The sequence below is a fragment of the Pan paniscus genome, chromosome 7 (genome assembly GCF_029289425.2).
Source record: "Pan paniscus chromosome 7, NHGRI_mPanPan1-v2.0_pri, whole genome shotgun sequence".
Classification (NCBI taxonomy): Eukaryota; Metazoa; Chordata; class Mammalia; order Primates; family Hominidae; genus Pan; species Pan paniscus.
In genome coordinates, this window is record NC_073256.2 from 37,439,920 (window position 1) to 37,464,488 (window position 24,569).

At 40.5% G+C, this 24,569-nt stretch overlaps 1 protein-coding gene and 1 non-coding gene across 9 annotated transcripts in view; one reads left to right on the forward strand and one right to left on the reverse strand.

Annotated features, from left to right (window-relative positions):
• PSD3 (pleckstrin and Sec7 domain containing 3) overlaps nt 1–24,569 on the reverse strand; it is a 713,864-nt gene that overhangs the window by 428,420 nt on the left and 260,875 nt on the right. The gene's annotated exons all lie outside the window — the stretch shown is intronic.
• Nucleotides 20,837–20,990, forward strand: LOC112440751 (small nucleolar RNA SNORA62/SNORA6 family). Its single transcript, XR_003028765.1, has one exon. It is a non-coding gene; the product is annotated as a small nucleolar RNA SNORA62/SNORA6 family (small nucleolar RNA).

Consider the following 24,569-nt stretch of genomic DNA (forward strand, 5'->3'; position numbering starts at 1 on the left):
TTTAAAAATAACCTTAGCAAACTAGGTATACAAAGAACTTCTACAAATCTGCTTAAAGCACTATTTTAAAAAATCCAGAATAAACATCATACTTAATGGTGAAATTTTGTTCCAATAAGTCCTATACACAAACAGGATACAGAGGAGTTAAGTGGTGTTTTTTTTTTTTTTTCTTTTGAGACGGAGTCTTGTTCTGTTGCCCAGGGTGGAGTGCAATGGTGTGATCTTGGCTCACTGCAACCTGCACCTCTTGGGTTCAAGTGATTCTTCTGCCTCAGCCTCCCAAGTATCTGGGACTACAGGCACACATCATCACGCTCAGCTAATTTTTGTATTTTTAGTAGAGACGGCATTTCACCATGTTGGCCAGGCTGGTCTCGAACTCCTGACCTCAAGTGACCCGCCCGACTCGGCCTCCCAAAGTGCTGGGATTACGGGCGTGATCCACCACGCCCAGCTTAACTGGAGGTTCTTAATCCCTTTCTGAAAGACGATCCCTTTAATATATCTTACATATCATTTCAGGGTGTTTCATATCCATCTCCCTTCCGAACATCCAAAGCCAGAAGATCCATGAATTCCAACTGAAAAAGCCCTGGGGAATCCATTCTCCAGCACTACTGGATTCATACTACCAAAATAACCCGCTGTACACTTTACAGCATTTTAAAACCTTCAGTGGGTCCTCAGCCTACAAAATAAAGCTCACACTCTAGCTCTGCACATCTGACTCCAGTCTCCTATTCCAACTTTCTCTCTCATTGCTCACGACACTAAGCAACGGTGCTCATCTCCTTGGTGTTCATGTCCTCGGTATTTAATGCTTTATGACTCCACCTACCTTGCCTTTCTGCCCACACTCACATTCCACTAAGAGAACTGGGAATCAAGACATTACTTTTATTACTGATAAAAGCTGACTAGGGAAAATGGCTAAAGTTCAGTGACAAGAATTAGCCAGACCTCCCCAGCCAGTCACTGGCACAGCTAGACAAACTCAAGCCACGCCAGCAAGGCCAGGTCTGTTAACACAAGGCAGAAAAGGCTGTAGTACAGAACCAGCTCTGAACAGAGAGGCCTTGCAGTGCTGAGCTGAGGATTTCCTTCTTACAAATTCACCAATCAGATAAGCCACTCTTCTTCCCATTGTGGTCCCTCAGGCTGGAAACATGAGGCCAGGGAAATGTCAGCTCCTTCACTAATATTCAATCCTTGTTTTCAAGGCACAGTACAAGTCCCACTCCAACCTGAAAAATCATTCCATCCCCAGAAAAATTACCCATTATCGATTCCTTGGAATTCCCATGGAACCTAATGCCTGGGCCCTGTTTTGATTCAACATCTACAATAATGTCTCGTATACTGATAGCAGTTTCTCTATCCAGAAAAACCGAGTCCCTGTCTAGCTCTCTGAATTTTCATCATTTAGATGCATGCTCAGAACAAAGACGATGCTCAACTACATGAATTTTGAAAAATTATGAATGTCAGAATGCAGAGTGTGGTCTTTAATAGGTAAGAAGGAATCTTAAGAAAGAGAACGCATGATCAAAGAAGTGTCTTCTGAAGATTAGTAATTGATGGCATGCCTGATTAGAACACAAGACACAGACACAAGACAAGAGAAATGGCAATAAAGAAAACCAGTTATTTAGATGTGATTTAGAAAAGGGTTCTCAATATCAGAGTAATAAAGCAGAAACCATAAAATAATAGAAAGCTGTCCAACAAAAAACTGAATAAAAACAAATAAGAAAAGAAATTAGGAAATGCGTAAATGTACTAAGGGTCACAATAGATCACCAGCTGACAGTAAACTGCTGCTTAGTGACATTGTTCACACAACAGGGCTGTTAAAGATGGGAAGTAGTAAGTCATTTTTATACTTTCTATGTATAACCAACAGATCCCAATTAGATCCTAACTGAAAAGAATAACGAAGACAATTTAAAGAGCTGAAAATGAGGCTTCTAGAAGGAGGAAAATGGCAATTTATTTATTTATTTATTTAATTCTGAGGGGGTAATCATACTCTTAAAGACAGGCTGGGCACAGTGGCTAATATCAGTAATCCCAGCACTTTAAGAGGCCAAGGGGGCAGATCACTTGAGCACAGGAGTTTGAGATCAGCCTGGGCAACATAGTAAAACTCCATCTCTACAAAAAAATACAAAAACTAGGCTGGTGTGGCACTGAGCACCTGTATTCCCAGCTACTCAGGAGGCTGAGGTGGGAGGATCTACATGAACCCAGGGAGGTCGATGCTGCAGTGAGCCGTGAGTAACAGAGTCACTGCCCTCCAGCCTGGGTGACAGAGTGAGACCCTGTCTCCAAAAAAACAAACAAACAAAAAGACTAGTGGTGAAAGAAGAAGTGCAACTAGACAGTTTACTACTATACTGAAAAACAGAGACATTCAGTAACAGAGAAATTTTAGCTAAATCTGAAGAACTCTAAACAGAATCATTGTTAATAAAGTGATGGTGGAAACAACACTCTTTTTTACTTTGACAACTCAATACTTAGGAGTCCACAGTTACTAACACAATGACACAGCAATATAGTACACAAAGAAGGTTACTAGTCAAGCTACTTAAGACAAGGAGGACAAAAATAACAGAAGAGCCATAAAAATAAATATATGCAGGCTGGGCGCGGTGGCTCACGCCTATAATCCCAGCACTTTGGGAGGCCAAGGCGGGCGGATCATCTAAGGTCAGGAGTTCAAGACCAGCCTGGCCAACATGATGAAACCCCATCTCTACTAAAAAAATAGAAAAATTAGCTGGGCATGGTGGCACATGCTTGTAATCCCAGCTACTCGGGAGGCTGAGGCAGGCAGAATTGCTTCAACCCAGGAGGTGGAGGTTGCAGCGAGCCGAGATCACGCTACTGCACTCCAGCCTGGGTGACAGAGCGAGACTCTGCCTCAAATAAATAAATGCAGAAGGTATTTGTAGATATAAATATTCCTCTAAAGAGGTATTTAAAATTACCATAAAGATATTTTATTTGTCCTGAGTCAAGAACATGATAAATCAGATATACCGCCTAACAAAACTATTCCTAAATCCTGGCCAAAAGTGTGTGTGCTTCCTCCACTACACAGCACTCACTCCCTCCAGCCCATCAAGGACATCACTAACTGGTGGCTTGCTTTCCTGCGAAAACCATGTAAAATCTATGACATCGGCTTTCACTTTGCAAAAATTTTATATTTAAAAATAATGAATCCCAGCACTTTGGGAGACCGAGGCATGCGGATCACTTGAGGTCAGGTGTTTGTGACCAGCCTGGCCAACATGGTAAAATCCCATCTCAACTAAAAATACAAAAATTAGCTGGGCGTGGTGGCAGGCACCTGTAATCCCAGCTACTTGGGAGGCTGAGGCAGGAGAATCTCTCGAATCTGGGAGGCGGAGGTTGCAGTGAGCCAAGATGGTGCCACTGCACTACAGCATGGGTGACAAGAGCGAGACTCCATCTCCAAAAAAAAAAGAAAGATAGGTCCATTGCAATTCTTAAAATCTTGTTGTAGACTAAAGTTATCAACAGAGAAGAAAAGGAAAATAATTGATGAAATAAATTTAATAGCTTGTTGTAAATACCACGAATTGCCTTTAAAAATTTCCTCAACATTAAAAAACTTAGAAATCTTTGGCTTTCATTAAAGTTGAGAATATATCACAACACACACACACAGCAAAAGGTATTTTTGGTGGGAGGAGGAGATAATATTTTGGAAAAAAAATGGCAAACTATATTGCTAATGCATCTCCAGTGAAATGTCTTCTTTTACAAAGTAAAAAGATCAGTGTTCGGTTGAGAAGGGGTTAGAGTTATTCCAATTCACTATCAAGCTCTAATTCCCTCCACAGCATCCTGCCCAGAAGTTTAAATACCTCCTCCCACTGTGAAGAATTAACTGTGCCTAGAGAGCTATTGTTGTTCTAAATCTTTTTTCTTAAAAAAAGAAAGTCATGCATGACTATATACTATGAGCCAGGCACTGGGCTAAGAACTTTATCTTGCCACACTAATCTTTACAACCACCTGAAGATCTAGGTTCTCTTGTCACTCCTATCTTGCAGATAAGGAGACACAGAAAGGTTAAAGGTCACGTCAGGCCATTGGTGGAACCAAGATATGCCATGGTCCTTGGAAGAGTTCTTTCAGCCTACACAACATATGTATTAGTCCATTTTCACGCTGCTGATAAAGACATACCTGAGACTGGGGATAAAAAGAGGTTTAATTGGACTTAAAGTTCCACATGGCTGGGGAGGTCTCAGAATCAAGGTGGGAGGCGAAAGGCACTTCTTACATGGCAGCGGCAAGAGAAAATGAGGAAGATGCAAAAGTGGAAACCCCTGATAAAACCATCAGGTCTTGTGAGACTTATGCACTACCATGACAACAGTATGGGGGAACCACCCCCATGATTCAATGATCTCCCACCAGGTCCCTCCTACAACACATGGGAATTATGGGCGTACAATTCAAGATGAGATTTGGGTGGGGACACAGAGCCAAACCATATCACCATATATATTTCCATTTACTACAAACCACAGAATTTGACCTCCTGAATTTGTGTTTCTAAACTAAAAATTTCCTTCAAAACTTTTCTCATGCAAATACCAGAGCCTCTCAGGTTTCTGTGGACTATGGATTCCCACTCAAGAATCTGAGCATTTTCTCTTTTTTTCTTATTTTATACATACACGACTCGCCAACTAAATTGCAAAGCATCAACAAGACAAATCCAATTTTCTTCTCTCAAAACGATTCAGAGGGGTAAGCAGAGACCATCACAGTGTTTAAAAATTAGAATCACTGATTAGTTCCTTACATTTGTCTTGCACAAGAATTTCTGCTATACAACGCTAGCTGGGAGAAAATAAGAAATGGGGGGAGAGAATGAATGGCCAACAGCAATGTTTCAGGTATAAATAATTTATTAACAGTACTCCAAATTTAATGAAATAGCAATATTTTAAGACATTGTTCATAGTTAAAATATAGACACCACATTATCGAAACATGAAGCAAATATGTCATTGAAAAGAGTGAGAGGTATAATGCTTGCCCAAACAGATCAGATGGGTCATTTACCCTACGTATTCTATGCTTATCTTGCTTACTTACTGTCTCTCTGTGAATGATGGTGTTTGTTTCAGGTAATTTAGCCCCAGTAGGCAGGCTTTCTTCACGAAGAGAAGAAATAATGTCTTAGTAAGAAGACAGCACACACATGCATAGTTTCTACATATACTTGCCTATATTTATAGGCAAAATACCTCAATTAAAGTAAGAGTTACAAGAAACACCATTCTGTAAATCTAATGAATAACTCGGGGTTTTTTTGTTTGTTTGTTTTTGTTTTTGAGAGTGTTGCTCTGTAACCAAGTCTAGAGTACAATGGTGTGATCATGGCTCAATGCAGCCTGGAGTTCCCAGACTCATGTGACCTCCCACCTCAGCCATCCCAGTAGCTGGGACTACATGTGCCACCATGCCTGGATAATTGTTTTAACTTTTTTTTGTAGAGGTGGAGTCTCACTATGTTGCCCAAACTGGTCTCAAACTCATGGGCTCGAGTGATCCTCCCACCTAGGCCTCCCAAAGTGCTGGGATTACAGGTGTGGGCTACATTGCCTGGCCATTAATAACTCTTGTTACACAAAACTAATAACCTTAATGACTTTTTTTGCACAAAACTAATGCTTTACTCCTTAAAACCTGGAGCATTTTTTTTTTACTTCAAAGATTGTGTTGCCTCAGAACCAATTCACAAGAGAGGCAATGATTATCTCCTTAAAGTGTGCTCTCATGAACAACCAGCTACTCTTGACTTCTTTATGGAGAGGCCTTCCTTGATCTCCAAAGCTGCTGCAATGTCCTGAGTGGTTCCGAACTGCCTAATTTTCCCCAGAGAGGCACAAAAGATCCTGTGTCTACCACTGCTCTCAACTCGCTCAAAGCCAGTGGCCTCCATTTTACATCCAAGCCACCCTTTTACTTATTTTGAAACTCAAAGGAAGTAGATTATAAACAAGGTGGCATAGATTTGTTCACAGGGCTATATTTCAGGAACTATAATTATTTGTGTGGCCTTCAGGTCAGACTTTTTGCTTTTACAGCTCTAAAATGTTATTTGTTTAAATCCCAGCCCTAAAATATTTAATACAAACTATTAAAACACCATTTGCATGACCAACTTATTCTTCACTGAATCTCGGCTCATAAAAAGGTTCATTCATGTTAAAAAGCTATTTTTAAATGCGGCTAACTCATTGCTTAGAATATGCTAACAATTAAGCATTATACTTCACTAGAATTTTTACAGTTTAAAATTATATTTCTCCCATCTCATTTCCTCCCCCACCAATTCTGCCATCCCAAATAGCAACATTATTTTAAACTTTGCTGTTTTCTATGACAATAACCTCATTCATTGGTCATTCAGAAATAATGTCCTTCTGAAGATGCTGGCAACTGACTTTCATACTCAGTTATAAGTCAGGTTTTGGCTACCTAAAGATGTATGAGCACATCATGCCAAGGCCCAGGAGAAGTTCCTCCAGCTGAAATCAAGGGAATAGGTTGCGAGCTTGAGGAACCAGCGTCCCCTCTATTGAGCCATTCACAGGCTGTGCTGGTAAGGCCTTGTTCTCTCATCCCATTACCCCGTTCGGCGGGGGTGACAGACAGCAAGCATCGCACACGCTAGGGAGAAAGGACCCACGCCCGGTTGCCACGATGACCATTTACTACTCAAGTAGAGCACAAGGTTTAAACAATGCTCTCAAAAATTACAGCCTAGAGTTATTGAAAAAGCTGAGTCCCCACAGATAGACTCGAAGCTGCAAAATGCAGTAAGTGGTGTACATAAAAAGTGTCCAATCCAACAAGCTGTAGGTCAAGCTTGCAAGATTCTGGAGATGGATGGCAAGTGAAAACATGTGAAGCCAACAGGCCCACTCTTGATTTTGACACGTGGATATTTTCACACCCATGAGATGGATCTGAAGCTTAATACAGAATTGTAATGCGAAAAGCAACACGTGAACAAAATAAATGGACACATAACAGCAGCGTAAATGCCAGGCCTGAGTTAAGCTCCTGGTAATATAACACCCGGGGTTTGGGGTTTTCCGTGACCATTTCCTCTTGTGAGTTTAAGGCACATTACTAAAATGATCTCGTTAATCCTCACAACACCTGATGAGGGAAGTAGGCAACAAATATTTTAATCTCCCGTATAAGATGGAAAAAACAAATCACCAATGTGCTGTATAACTTTTCCCAGGATTACAGCTAGCACTCAGAGAAAACAGTCGAATTGAATCTCAGTAAAGAGTTGACTATACCAGGCTATTTTAAAGAAAATGCTGCTCACTAAGACGGATTTCTTAATTAAGCAGCTGTATACCACATACATTCCAGGTGGACTGCCATTCCACTTCTCACAGAGTTTCCACACCTATACTAGGCTGTCAAACAGAGTCATTTTTCAGGCCAGGTGCGGTGGCTCAGGCCTATAATTCCAGCACTCTGGGAGGCCGAGGCAGGTGAATCACTTGAGGTCAGCAGTTCAAGAACAGCCTGGCCAACACTGCGAAATCCCCATCTCTACTAAAAATACAAAAATTAGCTGGGTGTGGTGGTGCACACCTGTAATCCCAACTACTCGCAAGGCTGACGTAGGAGAATTACTTGAACCTGGGAGGTGGAGGTTGCAGTGAGCTGAGATTGCACCACTGAACTCCGGCCTGGGCAACAGAGAGAGACTGTCTTAAAAAAAAAAAAACCAAAAAACACAAATAGAGTCATTTTTAAAAATACTTCCCTAGACCTCCTGGCTTCCAGTTATGCCCTACAACTGTTCTTCTCAAACAGGGGACTCCTCAGATCCCCAGGGTCACAAACCAGTGTGCCCCAGGAGGACGCAATGTTTCCGGACCAACGGGCACATCTTCTTGGGGCTCAGTTTGAATAGATGGTCATTTAAAATCTGATTTTCATATTTAAATATATTTTTTAATGAAATGCAAAATTGGCATAAAATTTTCAAATTAGTCTTAAAATAAATGATACCTAAAAGCATGCTGCTTTAGGAGATACTCACAAGCAAGGCTTGGGTAGGGGGAGAAGGGATGTTAGGTGCACTTTGCTATTAGGTGTAGTTCAGGGAAAACATGTCCAAAAACAGAACAAAGCAACTTAAGAGGAAAAACAATTCCAATCTGCTTGCCTGGTCCAAACCATTCCAGGCAGACAGGAACATACCCTGCCATAAAAGCTTTTACTTGGCTTTCTTTTCACGTGGGCTGTAAGACCTATCAGCATGGAATCCCACTTAGGATTTTCTTTTTTCTTTTTTTTTTTTTTTTTTTTTGAGACGGAGTTTCACTCTCGTTGCCCAGGCTGGAGTGCAATGGCATGATCTTGGCTCATGGCAACCCCTGCCTCCCAGGTTCAAGTGATTCTCCCACTTCGGCCTACCGAATAGCTGGGATTACAGGTGTGCACCACCATGCCCGGCTAATTTTGTATTTTTAGTAGAGACGGGGCTTCTCCATGCTGGTCAGGCTGGTCTCAAACTCCCGATCTAAGGTGATCCACTCCCAAAGTGCTGGGATTACAGGCGTGAGCCACCGCGCCTGGCCAGGATTTTCTATTAAAAAATCTTAAGATTACTAGTAGTAAAATGCTATTTCCATATTAAACCTGACAACATCAAAGCTACCTATTGACTCACTTAACTATTTCCAGAAAGCCCAGCAGATACCAGACTTGCCCTGCTGAAGGCCTTTATGAGCTGGTCCACAAAACATCTTAGAACCTTTGACCATCAGGGTAGGGTTCTCTTTACTATTTCAACCAGAAAATTAGAAAATCAAGGAAAGGCAAATGACCTCAGATGTTGGTAGGAGGAATTCCTTTATATTTACTAAAAATATCTACTAGCTGCCAAAAGAGTCACATGATAAAGTTGGTAACCAGAAATGGAGGCATGTGAAAGATACACACGGGTTATCAGGAAAATCAGGTGATGGAAGATACAGGCTTCTCCCAACACAGACTTTTTCCAAGTGCTCAGAATTAGAATTGGGTATCGAGGGCCCATTCACATATTCCTGGGAGCTGCGAGGAGAATTGCTTCCAATATCCAAGTTCCACAAAAGGCTAGCAAAAGATCCAAACCTAAACCACCAAAACCAGACTGGTAACTGCTTTGAGGAACTCACTGAGCACTCTGACCACAGCAGACATTCATCTCAAGCTCCTCACGGTGGCTCCAGATTTATAAACAGAAATTTATGTCCACATTTCTATAGTTCCTGAAATTGCCAGAGAAGGAAATTCTGCACACGCACACAAAACTGTGCACCACTTCAGGGCAGCCACTGGCTTCAATTAAGAAAACCTTATGTTTCTACCCAACATCTGAGATTCTCCAACTCAGAAAACCTCCCTGCAAGTCCAATTCTGACTCATCAGGATTCTCTGACACTGAGGCAAAGTTTACAGGAGACCATAAACTTTACAAGAAGACTTTAAACTTTATTTTAAAAGCAGAATGTGTATATCTAAATCAATTGCCCTCGTTCAAATGGTCACCTTAGAAAACCACACACGTTATTTCAAGGAATCCTGAGCAAATCATTTGGAATTCCTATTCTGAAAGAACCTTCCACGCCAGTTTTCACATCACACGATACACGCTTCTTTATAGACATCTCAAGACTAAGGAAAAACTATTTCCCAGCTTGCTGTCACCTAGCTTGCAGAGCACACTTTAAAATGCTGTGGCCTGGGCCAGATGCGGTGGCTCACGCCTGTAATCCCAGCACTTTGGGAGACCGAGGCAGGCAGATCACGAGGTCAGGAGTTTGAGACCAGCCTGACCAACATGGTGAAACCCCGTCTCTACTAAAAATACAAAAAATTAGCTGGGCATGGTGGTGGCACGCCTGTAATCCCAGCTACTCAGGAGGCTGAGGCAGAAGAATCGCTTGAACCCGGGAGATGGATGTTGCAGTGAGCCGAGATCGCGCCACTGCACTGCAGCCTCCGTGACAGAGCAAAAAAAAAAAGTCTCCAAAAAAAAAAAACAACAACTCCACCCACAAAAATATAAAGGCCCAACACCACTGGGGATATGTTTTTAAAATGCAGTGGGGGGTATGAAGACAATTCCAAAGAAAAAAGATTTAGTAGCATGTATTGAGTTATTATAACATCACAGAAATAAGTACATAGCCTTCCAAAGTGTCTACTATGAAAAGGAAAATATTCTTTTAAATCTTTAAATTACAACATAAAACATATTAACTTAATAAACATTTCTTGAGGGGAAGGAGGTAATATTCAGAAATGCCTTCCAGAATGACTTACCTTACTGGAATCTACTTTAGTAACAGCTGTAAAGTGCGAAGCAGTCACATCATAACCATACATTCTCTTAAAAATCCCTCTCCCACAAATATTCGTAGACTGTTAAAGTGTCCTACAAAGCACATTGTCTTAATTCAAACCTGAAAATAAGACATCTAAATTTCGATGCAACAGCAGCCAGCAATAAAATGACTATAATATTAGCTTCACGTTTAATTGCATAGAAATCCACGGTACACCATAAATTTGTGTTAATAACCAGAAAATTTCTGGGTGACAGGGGACTCTGTAATGACAGACAATGTATGCATGTTTTAGTCCTTGTTAAAAAAATTATGTTATACCAACAACTTTTTATTAGTGGCCATTTCTAAAGAGAGGTCATATACCTTCTTTGTTTAGCAAAATAATTTAAGACTACATTAATGAAATGCCCTTGATCTTTTGAATGTTCGTCTTTAGGTAAATTCAATATTCAAATTACTATATGGGATGTTTCATAACTATTAGCCTTGGCTATCTTACTCCACAGACCTGAATTCCTGTAAACATACCTGTAAGTTAAAGTAAACCCAAGGATCTTTCAAAGTCCAAAAATTATAGTGACGAGGAGCAAATATTCAGGAGGAAATGATAGTTCCATCATTATGGGTCTGTAGACACAACAGATACATGTTCTCCATATAAATATTTAAAAAAAAAAATCTCCCCACAAGGGATTTTTTAAAACAGTGCGCAAAATACCTATAGCTTTAAGAATTTTAAAAGTTTATCTATATTCCTGCTTGCACAGTAAAATTAATAAACACTATCTAGTTTTTTGAAGAAAGAAAGAAACGCTAGGTAAAAGGAAAAACAGGAAACAACCTCAGCCAGGCGTGGTGGCTCACACCTGTAATCCCAGCACTTTGGGAGGCCGAAGTGGGCGGATCACGAGGTCAGGAGATCGAGACCATCCTGGCTAACACGGTGAAACCCCATCTCTACTAAAAATACAAAAAATTAGCCGGGCGTGATGGCGGGCATCTGTAGTCCCAGCTACTCAGGAGGCTGAGGCAGGAGAATGGGATGAACCCGGGAGGCGGAGCTTGCAGTGAGCCGAGATCGCACCACTGCACTCCAGCCTGGGCGACAGAGCAAGACTCTGCCTCAAAAAAAAAGAAAAGAAAAGAAAAGAAAAGAAACAACCTCATTTCCCCCAATATATCTAATCACCGGCAAACCAACATTCCTTATTTTCTTTTATTTGCAATTCGATGAATTCCCTAAAGGTCTGGAAAAACTTCAGCATTTCTAATTAGACTGTAATTTTTCTACCAGACAATCAGACATAGTTTCACCTTTATACAACTTCCCATGTCCTAAATGCCAACATCCTGGCATGCTCCCCATCCATCTTCCTTCTCTTAACAGCACCTGTTTTGAAAAGGTGAAAACATTTAGTCTTTCCTAGAATTGTCCTCTGAAAATCAATCAGTTAAAGATGAGAGGTCTGGGTGCGGTGGTTCATGCCTATAATCCCAGCACTTTGGGAGGTGGAGGTGGGAGGAACATATGAGGTTAGGACTTCGAGACCAGCCTGACCAACATGGTGAAACCCTGTCTCTACCAAAAATACAGAAATTAGCTGGGTGTGGCGGTGTGCACCTGTAGTACCAACTACTTGGGAGGCTGTAGTCCCAACTACTTGGGAGGCTGAGACAGGAGAATCACTAGAACCCAGGAGGCAGAGGTTACAGTGAGCCGAGATCACTCCACTGCACTCCACCCTAAGTAACAGAGCGAGACTCTGTCTCAAAAAAAAAAAAAAAGACAAAAAAATTCCTAACTGCCACATAAATAGCAATTATCCACCCCAGGGAATGCATTCCTTAATGAGACCATGCAGACTTCACATGTGCTTAGGCAGGAATGAATAAACCCCAGAATCCTAGGCCACAAGTTTAAAACAGTCAAATAAGGACCTTCCTACGTAGATTACAAGTTAAAAACAAAATGGACTCAAGTTAGTTTAGGTAGAAAAGGTGTGTGTTTACTGGCAAGGTTTGGGGAAGCTCCCTGTCTCTGGGAGGGCCGGACACCCAGGCTCAGGCGGGAACAAGCAGGGCAAAGCTCAGCCAAGGTCCTGCCACACCACAGGCTGACCGAGTCACTGCAGCCACCACGGCCTCCCCTCAGTGGACAGTCCCCTCCCATGCGCCTGGGCTCTGGACCCTGAATACTGTCATGAGGACAATACCCCATCAACTGGCCTAGCTGGCCCCAAGAGTCTTCACAAACAGAACCACTCTCCTGAGAAAATACCAGAATGGGTGGGGTTGATTGTGCTCAGATCACAGGCCCAATCTGATGGCCAGAGGTGGGGGAATGAGGCTGCAGCCCCCTGGCTTCAGCACAAGGAGTTTGAGTCCCGCCTCACATCTGCCTTTGAGTCCCTCAAAAAGGAAGGGGACCTGGCACATAAAAAGATAATTCTGCCATGGAGGGATGTGGAAAATAGGATTCAGAGGGTCCCTTCCTGTTCTAAAATACTATAAACAGGCCAGGTGCAGTGGCTCACACCTGTAATCTCAGCACTTTGGGAGGCCAAGGCAGGTGGATCACTTGAGGTCAGGAGTTCAAGATCGGCCTGGCCAACACAGTGAAACCCCGCCTCTACTAAAAATATAAAAATTAGCTGGGCATGGTGGCGGGTGCCTATAATCCCAGCTACTCAGGAGGCTGAGGTAGGAGAATCGCTTGAGCCTGGGAGGCAGAGGTTGCAGTGAGCCGAGATCACGCCACAGCACACCAGCCTGGACAACACAGCAAGACTGTCAAAAAAAATAAAAATAAACAAAATACTATAAAGAGTCAGATGAAGATTTAATGCCTATCATCCTAAACAGAAAAGAAAGGTATGACTCTTACTAATTCAAATAATAAGGAATGAATAGCCTATTTCCTCAATCTATTTTCAGAGTATGATCTGATGAAAGCTATTCATTAAAACAAACCAAATAGAGTGTCCTTCTGTCAATTAGGCTCCTACTTTATTTATGTACTTCCAGATCCATTTGTCTAATTTCCACTTGTGAAAAGCAAATGGAATTGATTTTCTGCAATGATACTAAATACAACGCTGTTATAATGTTCAGAACAGGTAACAGGAGGGGAGCAGGGAGTCTGTAAGAGACTGCCAGGTGCAGGAATAACAAACAGACAGATGTGATCAAAGAGCAGCAGTTATCACAGGGTCAGATTTTGACTCAACATAGTTAATTCCTGGGAACATTTGAAGGAATCCAACCCCGGAACAAGTTTCACAACAAAACAGTACCTCCACCAATGGAGGCAGCCACTGCTAGGAAGTGAGCAATGTGCTGAATGTGTTCCCCCGAAATTCATATATTAAAACCCTAATCCCAGTATGATGGTATCTGGAGGTAGGGTCTTTATAAGGTAATTAGGTCATAAGGGTGGAGCCCTCATCAATGGGATCAGTGCCTTCATAAAAATAGGCCAGAAAACTAGGTAGCTCTATTTACACCATGTAAGGACACATGTAAACCAGAAAGAGGACACTCACCAAGGATTCTAATCTGAAACTTCCAGCCTCCAGGACTGTGAGACACAAATGTTTGTTGTTTAAGCTATGCTGTGTATGATAATTTACTACAGCAGCTCGAACTAAGACACACAGCATGGAAAGCATCACTGGGCAAGTAGGTAGGCTGGCTGGGCCACCCTTCAAAGGTCCTGTCCAACGAGGTTTTTAAAAAATGATTTTCTAGAGTCTGAAACAAATAAAAGCTGAAATTAACAAGACAAAACTTCGAATTTGGACAAAAATAATAGACCCAATATAGGATAATGTAGACCTGAGTCTTGGGGGTTTATTCGATGGACTACCTCACACAATCTGCGATTCCACTGTAAGGGCAGTGTCCGGCACCCAAAATGCTCGGACCATCTGGGGGTTCTGAGTTCATCTCCAGGTTTCCCATTTTGAAAAGAACACTGACACGTGAAAGTATTGAGACAAGGGTGACAATGATGAAGAGGCAACTGAAAACCCCCTCAAGATGGGGATGATGACATAAGAAAAGAAAAGGGATCTAGATTTGTCTGCTTAGGCTGCTATAACAAGACAGCAGACTGAGTGGCTTAAGCAACAGACATTTTTCTCAAAGTTCTGAAGGCTGGAAGTCCAAGAGCATGGTGCCATCTGGGTTGGATTCTGGTGGTGGCCCTCTTACTAGCTTGGAGACAGCCACCTTCTTGCTCTTGTCCTCAGATGGTCTTTCCTGTGTGTATACACTCTGGTGTCTCTTCCTCTTCTTGGAAGAACACCAGTCCTACTGGATTAGGGGCCCATCCTTATGACCCCATTTAACCTTAACTACTTCCTCAAATGCCCTACCTCCAAATACAGTCAGCACACTATGGGTTAGGACTTGAACATGTGAATTTTAGGGAGATACAAGTCAGTTCATAACAGGACTCAATCCTAAGTATATGAAAGGCCATATCTGAAAAGGATACCAATTGGATCTCTATCGCTCTAGATGGCAGAATTAGACATGAAGTGGGAGTATTAGAGTTGGACTAGATGAAGTTTAAGCTTCTTTCACTCTGCTGTTATTATTAAACTATAGAATATGAGTTACTAAGGACTTACTATGAACCAAACTTTGTGCTGATCAAATCTTTCTGTCCATTCTGAGGTCGATACTGCTATTATGACCATTTACTGTTCTTTACAAATGGAGGCCTGCTCTTGCACAGTGTCACATTGCTGTTAAGTAGCAGGACAGGATCCCAGACCATCACACTCCAAAGCCACCCAATCTAGCTTTTAACCATTGAGTAGCCTACAATACGAATGATAAAATAACTCCATTTACCAATAGAAAATCACACAGAAGAAAATGAAAATACTAATAACCATATTACCACCATCATTTATTTTTCTATGTACCAGTTCTCTCCATAGATTGTCAGAGTTAATCTTCACTTCAAGCCAAGGTAGGCATTATTATGCCCATGTTACAGATAAAGAAAAAGGCTCAAAAAGCCTTCCTCAAACTCAGACAGTGACTAAAAACATGTGGGGAACAGGATTCAAACCAACCTCTGAGTTATTTCAAATGCAAATCTTTTATGTCAATTACAATGCACTCCAACTAGGATCTGACTTGGCTCAGGCCCTGGGATCTGATAGACTTCAAAATCCTCTGAAACTGACCACATTTCCCAGGGGGGGCCGCACATAACCCACACACTGCCTTTAAGAGAGAAAAAGACGCAAGGAGAGCAAATTCTATGAAATGAAATCAGGCTTTCCACTACCAAATCCTGTGCCATTCGGCAAGAACTTAGGGAGCCCCACTACACGCTAGTCCCAGGGAACACACAGAGCAACAAGCAAAAGGAAACCCCACTCCCCTGGACCCTACATTCTAGTGGAGGGAGACTGAAGGAACCAACCTCCAATATAACACATCAAGTCAAAAAAAAAAAAAAAAACAGTGAAGGGGCAGAGGAACAGGGGTGGAGCGTTGAGTGCTGTTTCAGAATCAATGATCAGGCTGGGCTTGGGTTTAAACTGCTGCAAAGGAGCACAGAAGACCTGCTAGCTATACATCCAGCAGGTCCTGCAGTCTTGACTACAGCCTGGTATTTCCTTGCTTTTCACTGGAGGAAAGGGTGGACCGCAGTGCTAATTACAAACAGGTCAAAGGGAAAAAAAAATACAAAATCTTTTTCCTTGACCAGAAGGGAAGCAGTTACCATGCACTGTTGCCATGGCATTGGAGAAATAGAAAAAGCAACATTCTAAGTACCAGAGTATGAAAAGAAACACAACAGTGAGGAAAGGACAAGAGGCTGGCAGAGGTTTCACTCCCTGCAGTGCTGAGGCCTGCTGGGTGGCAGGTGGGAAGCAAAGCTTTCAAAAGGGACAAGGGTTGGAAGGGTGGGGAAGAGCAAAAGCTCAGAGCTATTAAGGAAAAGGTCTCTGCCTAGTCCCCCCGTTTTCTACGTCCCTAATATATCAGGGTACTTAATAAAATAGTTGCAGAAAAATAAAAATAAAAGAACACCAAGTTTCTGAAATGCACAGAATAATTCCAGATAAACATTTTCTGAAATTTTTTTTTTCTTTTTGCCAATATGTACCATAGGCTTCAGCCAGCTAACTTACTACTGATGTGATTCTGTATGGCTCAGGAGTAGAAGGCTATAATTGGTGGGATGGAAGGAATATGCTAAAAGTCACGCAGACGAGGGTTTGTAGCCGATTTCTGCCATTTACAACTATGGAACTATAGATAAGTCACTTGGCTTACCCAAGTCCCTCATTCTTTATCTATAAGATTAAAATAGAAAGAGTAAAAGAGATAACAAGTATAAAGGTTGACTTATGATAGTATATTAATAGACATTCATTCCTTTCCTGCAACAGTTCCTGTATCTTTTGCTGTAATACCATCAGTGTTGGGAAGGTTCATTCCACTGTTAGATAACTGATTTTATAAAATTTTAAAAATTGCACATATAGTCAAAATCCTTCTTAAGGCATGAACAGGCAATTCACAAAGGAAGAAATACTAACTGCAAATAAACATAAGGAAAATGTCTCAATGTTAATTCATAATAAAAAAAATACACATTGGCCAAGAGTTTTAAAAATAATATTATGTAATATCATTGGTTATTGAGAAATAGGCACTCTGACATACCCTGATGGTCAACCTACTTTTATCATTCTTCTAGAGAGACAGAAAATACGAATCAATGCCTTAAAAATGTATATTCCCTTCCATCCACCATTTACACTTCTAAGAAATTTCCAGAGAAAATAATAAATGGATGTTCTTGACAGCATTGTAATGAAAAACTAGAAGCAACAAAAGTCCCACCATTCACATAAACTATAATATCACCATAAAATGTAAAATACAGTCATTAAAATGCTTATACTAGGAAGACATTTGCAATGCATAGGAGAATTCAAAATCTAATTTCTTTATTTTACAGAGAGCTTATAAAAATTATTAAAAATAAAACTATTCAATAAAACCACGAAGACAGTTTACAAAAAAAGAAATACAAATGCCCAATAAACATACATTGTATAACCTTATTATTAAATAAATTACAAATTACATTGAAATACTATTTTCCACTAATTAAAAATTGTAGCATCTGTGATACCCAGGACTAGAAAGGTATGGTGACACAGGCAATTTCATACCCTTATGGTAGGAGTATACGTGGACATTACTAATGTTTACCAATACCAAGGTTTTCTCCATCTCTGACCCCCTTGAAGCTGGGCATATGTAGTTAGCAGTAGTCAAGTTCCAAAAGGGTCCAAATCACAGATTTCACTTACTACATGACACAAGAACTATTTAACCTCGTTATGTCTTAATGTCTTCAAAGGTAAAACAGGGATAATAACAATAATCTACCTCATAGGGATATTCTGAGAATTCAAGCATAGTGCATGGCACACAGTATTACTAATAATAATATAAATCACAGATCGTACTATGTAGCAGGCACTGTTCTATGCATTTATCCATAGTAGCTGATTTTATCACTCAATAAACAGTACCATTAGTATGAGAATATTGCCGCATTGCTTGTAATTGCAAATATCTGAAAACAATCAAATTGTCCATCAATAGTTAAGGGGACAGTTAAACCAAAGTATACAAAGGACGTATATGTGGCTGTTATAGAGAATGAGGTAGTTCTGTACATGCTGATAGAGAAAGATTTTTTAAAAAATAGAGAAAGACTATTGTTTGACTTTGTTTTTAAAGTCTAACGGTATGAGTGTGGTTAAGAAATGGTGGGTGGATCATCTGAGGTCAGGAGTTGGAGACCAGGCTGGCCAACATGGTGAAACCCCATTTCTACTAAAAATACAAAAATTAGCCAGGTGTGCTGGTACATGCCTGCAATCCCAGCTACTTGGGAGGCTGAGGCAGGAGAATCGCTTGAACACAGAAGGCAGAGGTTGCAGTGAGCTGAGACTGCCCCACTGCACTCTAGCCTGGGCAACAGAGCAACACCCTATCTCAAAAAAAAAAAAAAAAAAAAAATTGGGTTCTTGAGCCAGACTATCTGAGCTCATTTCCTACTAGCTGTATGGCTTTGGGAATTATCTTAAACACTTAGCCTCAGTATCCTCATCTGTAAAACAGGATTAATAATAGCAACTACTTCTGATGGCTTTTGTGGGGATTAAAGGAGCTAACAGATAAAACAGTCCCCCTGGCATACAGTCAGCAGCCAACTAATGTTATTTGCTTTATTACTAATCATTTTAACATGTCAAATGGACTGAGAGATAATGGGCCTTTTTATTTTCTTTATACTTATCTGTATTTAAAAAGATAGAGAGATTTGTCTTTTGAAAATACAAAATTGTATTCTGATATGAGAGATGTATAGAACACGTCATATGAGAAATGTTAGTAAAAAACAGTATATACAGCCCAAAGTCATTTTTATTAAAATATATTTAATGTTATGTAAATAAGTGTACATTAAAAATTTAGACATGCACTAAAATATTACCAGTGGTCTCTCTGGGAGATGGATTATAAATTATTTATATTTTCTTCTTTTTACTTATCCCTATTTTCTGATTTTCCTAAAATCAACACACATTACTTATGCAATAAGATTTTAACTGTCGTAATTTATTTCCAAGCATAGAAGTCACAAAGGAAGAGGTTAAACTGAGAGGCTTCCAATGATGTAACCAGAGATGGACTTTTGAGCAAAAACAAGTAAACAATACGTGATTTACTGAGAACCTATACGTTCGATATCATGACGCTAGCAAGGAAAACAGCAATTGATCATCAGTACCTAAGACTGCCATTCTCCATTGGGCCAGGCTCCCACCTGACTTTAGGGAGGGATATGAAAGCCAGAATCTGGCCCCAGGTAAATGCAATAGGAGCCAAAGCAGGTAACACAGCTCAGAGCTGAAGTTTGCTGAAAAGTCCAGAGGGCACTGCCTGCAAGGCTAAAAGCAACACTGCACGTCCACACGCTGGGTTTCAACACCTTTTTCACAGCAGCAAATCCATAACGGACTCTGAGTGAACTTGGAAAGAATAACTAAAACATTCAAAATACTTCCAGAAAATCAGTTTGCATGATGACTTCTCTTACTATGTTCAGCTCTGAGTAAGCAAGGAAGGTCACAGGATTTTGTTCAGATTTGGAAGTAGAAAGGGAAACGTGAGGTTATACTCAGGAAATCCTTTTGCTAAGATTCAAAAAATCTGAAAATTAACAAATTCTAAAACACACACATTTCAATTTGCCCCTTCTCTCCTTAACATCTCTCCATAACCTGAGATGGCTACACCTACGGTTGGACTGGACTAGAGGCAATAAACACAGACACAGTAACCCCAACATGGGGTTTACAGCGCAGGAATGAGGAGGAGCCAGTGGCAGGTATAGAATGTTCCCACACCTCAACCACTGCCAGGCTCCGCAGCTCACTGACGCATCAGACACTGCTTCAGAGCACTGCTTTATTGGTACCACTTCTGAGAAGCAACAAAGCAGTCTTTCTTTATCATCTTCTCTGTCTCTCAATCCCTCTCAATGACAATGACTCATTCTCTCTTTCAACCTCTCTCCCTTCCTCTCTCCTACCCTCTACCCTCATTCCCACCCCCTTATCACTACACTAAGGCCAGCAAGAAGCCACAACCACAGAAGAGCTTCCAGGCAGCAGTGAAACAGTTCAGTCTCAAAGAAAGCCAGACAGGAGTCCAAATGCCTGTGTTCCTTCTGGAGTTCGCTATATGACCTCACTATAATCCCTTCACCACTGTGGGCTTATTTTCTCATCTGGAGGATGAATGGGTAAGAAGAGACTTCTGAGGTCTTTTTCCTGCTTTAAAATTCTGTGATTTCACAATAACTGAATACAGTCACTAAACGAGAAACCACCAGGACACTGGGGGGCGGCCAGCACATAGCCATCTTTGTTGTATTTTTCATTGCAGGCTTCCAAAATTTCTGTTGCCAAGAAGTATATCCAACTAGACCCTCGGCCGATGTTTTAATTTTTATACACCGTAATTAAAAGCAGAATGACTTGCTTTTACTTTGGATTATGTAATTTCTTTCTATTCATAATGAGCAGCTCTTACACGATGCCAAGTGAGTTTTCTCTTAGGCAGCACATTCTTACTCAACCAGAGAACTGTTGGCATTTGGATTAATAGAATCAATAATATCTTTCATTCCAAAACCAGAAATTGCTGTTTTGATATGGTCTGCCCACAGTTCTTCCAAGGAAAATATTTTTATTATTTTACTACTAATATCTCCTTACAGCTTATACATGAGTGAAGCATTTATTTTTATATTAAATAAATCATGCTCTTTAAAATAAAAATGAATATATTCTTCTTGTTAGAGCTCAGAGTTGAGGCCAGTGACTGGCCAATGAACTCACAAGTGTAGACAGGGTGTTACGTAAGGGACAAGTTTTTCACTAACACCACAAGAGTCTCTGGCCCAATGAGAGGAGTTTAATAGAAATTCTTGCTACAACTAAAAGAAAGAAAAGAAGAAATAAAAGAATATACTCTACTACTGTAAAATCTACTTAAGAAAAAGTAGGTTATCAGGTCTTTATTGCAGAAAGTGGTTTTTATTTCTTCTCTGCTGTGGAAACAAACCTCCAAATCATTGAAAGGTGGAACAGTATCCTTCTACAGAAATCAGATTTAATCTTGACAGAATTAAATAAGAATCACTCATTATACACTGATCTATGTTTTAGCAATTATACACTGATCTATGTTTTAGCAGATATTATGGAAAACTCAAAGGTGTAACAGGTTCTCTGCCCTGCAAAGAGTTTACAATCTCATATGGAAATCAAATGTACACACATGATAAATGCTACTTAAAGACCTACTGCCTGCCAAACACTATGGAAGGCACGAGGTATGTGAGTGAGACTCCACCTCTGCCAAAAAGTTCCTCACAAGCGGGTAAGAAAGCCAGACCTGAGTAACCCAGACAGTGCTAACCTCCCAGGACCACCTCCGCTGCACTTAGAGTGGGAAGTCCAGTGGCTTTCCTAAGAATGTGGTGGCTTCCAGGGTAGACAGACAGGGAAGGAGATGGAGGTAGCTTATCTTATGGTCACCTCTTGTCATTTCTCATCTCCTGGAGGTATTCCCTCTCTGTCAAGTGAAAGTAGCACCTAGTTGGGTTGGTTGGTTGGTTCGTTGGTTGGTTGGTTGGTTGGTTGGGTTTTATCAGTCTGACAATCTTTTATCTTTTAATTGGTACATTTAGAACATACACATTTAATATAATTACAAATACATTAGGGTTTACATCTACCATCTTATTTGTGCTATTCATCTAATCTATTTTATCCTTCTCTCCTTTCTTGCCTCTTTTTTATTTAGTTTTGTTTTTATTTTTCCCTCTCTCCCTCCACATACGCTCAAGTTTAGATGCTATACACTGCTTTTAGGCTTTCATTATCCTAGAAATTACAATAAATATATCCAACTGATCAAAGTGCAAAGTTAATCAGTTATTTGACCCTTCTGCCTGATCTTAAAACACCTGAATACTATTTACACCCTTCACCATCCCCACTCCTAATTCGGAACACTGAGTGCTTCAGCCACAGTGAACCTCTTTCAGTTCCCTGAACTCTTTCACAGCTTCTGATCGCTGGTCTTCGCACTTGGCTACTCCCCCTAACTGGAATACCACCCTCTTCTCCTCACACCCTCTTCCCAACCTGGCTAAATCTTTTACACCTCTCAGGTCCTAGTTTCAGAGAGTTATTTGCACCCTGGCTCCCCTGTCCCTGCCCCCCTCCCCCGTGAGTTTCCCTTTATTATGCCTGTCTTCCCTCCTAGACATTAAGTTACAACAGTCAATGACTGCTGGGCACCTAGACTGTAACATAAGGGTCCACCAGGATACTGCTAGCCCTCAGCACCACATAATGGATACTCAATAAATATCTGTTGAATGAACAGATGAATGAAATATAGTGGTTTTAAGACATATAGAAATCAGGAAAGAAGCAAGAAAAGTCACAGGTCACCCCTCAACACACATACAAAAAAAGCCCACTCATTATTGAAGCAGAAAGACTACTATGGTGATTTAAAGAGTGCAGGCTCCAGTGCCAGACTAAATGAATTGAAGCCCAGATTCTATCACTTATTAGTGGGTGACCTTGGATAAGGTACTCAATGTCCCTGTGTCTTTGGAAAATAGACATAACCATAAAACAAACTCATCAGGTTGTTATAAGGAACAAGTAAGCTAGCACTTGAAAAGTATTTAGAATACTTCCTGTTAAGATTCTGTATATACAGGCATACTCTGGAGATTTTGTGGGTTCAATTCCAGACCACAACAATACAGTGAATATCACAATAAAGCAAACATTACAATAAAGTGAATCACTCCAGTGATTCACAGTGAATATAAAAGTTGTTGACACTATACTGCAGTCTATTAACTGTGGAAGAGCATTCTGTCTGAAAAGAAAACAATGTCAATGTACACATCTTGATTAAAAAATACTTTATTGCTAAAAAAAATACTGACAACCATCTGAGGCTTCAGTAAGTTGTAATCTTTTTGCTGATGAAAGGTCTTGCCTCATTACTGATGGCTGCTGACTGATCAGGGTGGTAGCTGCTGAAGGCTGAGGTGGCTGTGGCAACTTAAAAAATAAGACAAAAATGAAGTTTGTCACATCAATGGTCTCTTAAGACAACAGATTTTTCTGTAGCATACAATGTTGTTTGACAGCATCTTACCCACAGTAGAGCTTCTTTCAAATCTGAAGTCAATCCTCTCAAACCCTACACTACTTTATCAACTAAGTTTATGGAATATTCTAAATCCTTTGTTATCATCTGAACAATGTTCACAGCATCTTCACCAGGAGTAAATCCTATCTCAAGAAACCACTTTCTTTGTTCATTCATAAGAAGCTACTCCTCATCCACTAATGGTGCATCCTGGAATTGTAGTAATTCAGTCATATCATCAGGCTCCATTTTTAATTCTAGTTCTCTTGCTATTTCCATCAAATCTGTAGCTACTTTCTCCACTGCAGTCTTGAACTCACCCCTAAAGTTATCCATGAGGGTTGGAATCAACTTCTTCTAAACTCCTGTTCATGTTAGTATTTTGATGTCCTCCAATGAATCACAAATGTTCTTAATGGCATCTAGAATGGTGAATTCTTTTCAGAAGGCTTTCAATTGACTTTGCCCACATCCATCAGATAAATTACTATCTATAGCAGCTACAGACTTATGAAATATATTTCTTAAATAATAAGACTTAAAAGTCAAAATTACTCCTTGCGTCATTGGTTGCAGAATGAATGCTGAGTTAACAGGCATGAAAACAACATACATCTCCTTGTAGATTTACGTAAGTGCTCTTGGGTGACTAGGTGCATTGTTGTAGAGCAGTGATATTTTGAAATAAATATTCTTCTAAGCAGTAGGCCTCAACAGTTGGCTTCAAATATTCAGTAAACCATGCTGCTAATAGACATCCTGTCATACAGGCTTGGTAGTTACATTTATAGAGCACAAGTAGAGTAGATCTAGCATAATTCTGAAGGGCCCTAGGATTTTTAGAATGGTAAATGAGCAAAGGCTTCAACTTCAAGTCACCAGCTGCATTAGCCCCTAACAAGAGTCAGCCTGTCTTTTGAAGCTTTGAAGCCAGGCATTGACTTCTCTGTAGCTATGTAAGTTCCAGACAGCATCTTCTCCCAATAGAAGGCTGTTTTGTCTACATTGAAACTGTGATGTTTAGCATAGCCTCATTCATCAATGGTCTTAGCTAGCTCTTCTGAATAACTTGATGCAGCTTCTACATCAGCAATTGCTGCTTCACCTTTATGTTATAAAGATGGCCTCCTTCCTTAAACCTTATGAACCAATGTCTGCTAGCTTCCAATTTTTCTTCTGCAGCTTCCTTACCTCTACCTCTCTCGGCCAAGAATTGGAGGCTTGCTCTGAATTAGATTTTGTTTTACGTGAATGTTGTAGCGATTTGATCTTCCATTCAGATGACTCAGATTTGCTCCATATCAGCAATAAGGCTTCTGCTTTCTTATCTTT